Raw genomic sequence first — 2,914 nt, 5'->3', positions numbered from 1 at the left:
CACACACATACAAGTACATGCACATATATATATATATATATATATATATATATATATATATATATACACACACAAAGTGAGAAAGAGAGCAGGAAAAAGAGAGGGAAGAAGAGAGAGATTGGAGTGCATAGATAGATAGACAGACATATTTGTAATTAACGGCGAAAATTGCAGAACATAAAGCAAAAACTGAGAAGAGAGTGTTATGAACAGATAGAGATTCCTTTGGGGAGAAAAGTAACGTAAAATAATTATTGGGTAAATGGGATTTTGTGAAAGGTAGCAATCGTACAAAAGTAATACACACCTCAGTATTTTATGCTTATATTTCGCAGGGGAATGATTGATTAAATTCGGTTTCATTTTCCTTTGTCGCTTATGGATAAAGGCGAGATAGAGATAGCAAGGAAGAGCGTGGTAATAGAAGCTAATTAAGTTAAGGGGACGGATTAAGAGAAGGGCCAAACTGTTGTATCGAAAAATATATATTAAACTACTAATTACAAGATTTTATACTTATCAAAAATTTTTTGCCAAGAAAACGTTATAAATATAACTACGTGAAATATATACTCAATATTCTTGGTTACGAAAATACGAGGCAAAAATTACTGGTTAGAGCTACGGCTAGCAAGTTAAACCAAGCAGTATGGCGGTATACTAATAAATTGTTGGTTTCCCATCTTCTACTTCCAAGACAAACTCCTCTCAGCAACGAGAACTTATATCATTAAAAATCTTTTTGTCAGTAATGATAATGTTGAAAATGATTTTTCTCTTCTCCCCCCAAAAATCATACCTTACCTGCAATTCTTCTCAACTCGTTATCTTCCCAGGTGTTCTCTTTAACGGCACTCTTTGAGATGAACGCCTAAATTGACTGTAAACATTAATATCGCATCACATTTTTATGGGGCAGGCGTAACTTCTACTATATAATCCAATAATATCCACACCACTGAAAGAAAGAGAAAAAAATATTAATCTTGTCAAGAATATGCTTGTAATTAAGACTACCAAGGAAGATATACGATCTCAAAAAATTGAAAAAAATTTTAATATCATGAAGACTATCTATTCTGAGATTTTCATTTTAAACTTGATAATAGTCTATTTAGAAACAAAAAACAATTAATTTAATCTGGCAGGAAGTTTTAGTTGTTAAGAAGCAGCAATAAAGGTGAAAAAACTGTTGTCTTTTACCAATTTACTGGTTTCAACTAACTGGTTGAATTAAGTAAATATTTAAGTATTACACTCGTCACGACCATAAAATATTCTTTCTGCATTGGTTAAGTGTGGTTTTAAATTAATTAATTAACAGAAGAAAATAATGTTTTAGCAAAACAAAAAATAATTTTCAAGTTTTGGCACAAGGCCAGTGATTTAAAAGAAAATGGGTAGACGATTAAATCGCTCCTCCCCGCCCCTCAAGTACTCAACTGAGACTTATTTTACCTACCCCGAACGGATGAAAAGCAAAGTCGACCTCGGCGGAATATGAACTCAGGACGTAAAACCGAAAGAGATGCCGTTAAGTATTTTATCTTCTGTGCAAACTCTTCTGCTAACTAAATGTTGAACTAACGTGTCTCTTTTTGATATTAACATCGATTGTTTAGCGGTACTTCATAAAGCTAGATTAACATTGTTTTATGTTAACATAATTGACGTGAGCAATTATAGTTGACGCTCTTTCTGCTGTTTCGCTCCAGATCAGTCCTGGTCAAGAGGATCTTTCACCAAAGGCATTCAAATATTAACTATCCCCTTTATTTCTTTTATATATATACAAAAAAAAAGAGCTAGTGTACTTAGAACTGCTTGTCCTTATAAGATGGTAGGGTGTGACTGACGAAGATTTGGTTGATGTTTCTAGTAGATCAAGACGTAGTGATTTCCAAAGTAGCTCGAATTGCAGTTGATTATTGTAGGAAAAGTGCTGACGATCCTAGCGTTATCTAAAATTATAATCTAGATAGACGAGATTAATTACTCCAAGTTGTTTATTCGATAAAGTAACCTACTGCTCCAAATAGATTACTTCACTTGTAGAATGTGTAACATGGATTTTTTACATCTCCACAATTCTGTATTTTGCATAACCATTAGAAGTTGAACCTACCTTAGACGAATGGAACTAAATATTGTAAGCTTTCTGCGTCAGACAATACATCACCGTTAATACTTACAACAGTACAGGAAGAAGAGTGCAAAAGAAGAACTTAATAAGTGCATGTTGCCATAGACATATATTATGTACATATTTGTCATATTGCCTGAACTATTACTGTCACGATATATTTTCATTGTTATAACTACGTGCCATCACATATCGAGGTAATGAAGCACTGTCATGTTGCCGAATTCTGAGCTTACATTCCAAGAAATCTGACAAAAGAAAAAGGAAAAGAAACATTCTAAACGAGAATCGTTATTCATTTCAACCATTGAAAAATATGCGAAGAGCGAGCAGAAAGGAAATTACTCGTGAATTGGAACCGATTCACAAAATACGACGTTCCGGAGACTTAACATCACCATAATGCAGGTAAGATATATATGAGTTAAAAGAGTCAAAATTACAACCAAAATTATTTTATGTTATATGCCATTTTTATAAGCCCGAAAATAGAGAAGTGAGATACATTGAGGAGTATCGGAATACTTTTCATATTCGTTTCAAGTGTTGGTACAAGGCCAGTAATTTCCGAACAGGGGATAAGTCGATTACATCAACCTCTGTGTTCATCTAGTATCTATTTTATCGACCCTGAAAGGATGAAAGGCAAAGTCGACCTCGGTGGAATTTGAACTTAGAACGTAAGGACGGACGAACTGTCGCTAAGCTTTTTGATCGACGTGCTAACGACTCTGGCAACTCACCGCCTTAGAAATACTTCAATATTAACCG

General features: G+C 33.9%; 1 long non-coding RNA gene across 1 annotated transcript in view; it reads right to left on the bottom strand.

Annotated features, from left to right (window-relative positions):
* The window catches only part of LOC128247845 (uncharacterized), a 9,701-nt gene extending 8,000 nt beyond the window's left edge, over positions 1-1,701 (bottom strand). The window contains exons 1-2 of the long non-coding RNA XR_008264169.1: positions 1,463-1,701; positions 805-958 (exon numbers count right to left, since the gene is read on the bottom strand). This is a non-coding gene — a long non-coding RNA (uncharacterized LOC128247845). The remainder of the gene's footprint in view (positions 1-804; positions 959-1,462) is intronic.
* Between the last annotated feature and the right edge of the window lie 1,213 nt (positions 1,702-2,914).

The sequence above is a fragment of the Octopus bimaculoides genome, chromosome 5, assembly GCF_001194135.2.
Source record: "Octopus bimaculoides isolate UCB-OBI-ISO-001 chromosome 5, ASM119413v2, whole genome shotgun sequence".
NCBI classification, from domain to species: Eukaryota; Metazoa; Mollusca; class Cephalopoda; order Octopoda; family Octopodidae; genus Octopus; species Octopus bimaculoides.
This window is presented reverse-complemented; position numbering and strand designations above follow the sequence as displayed.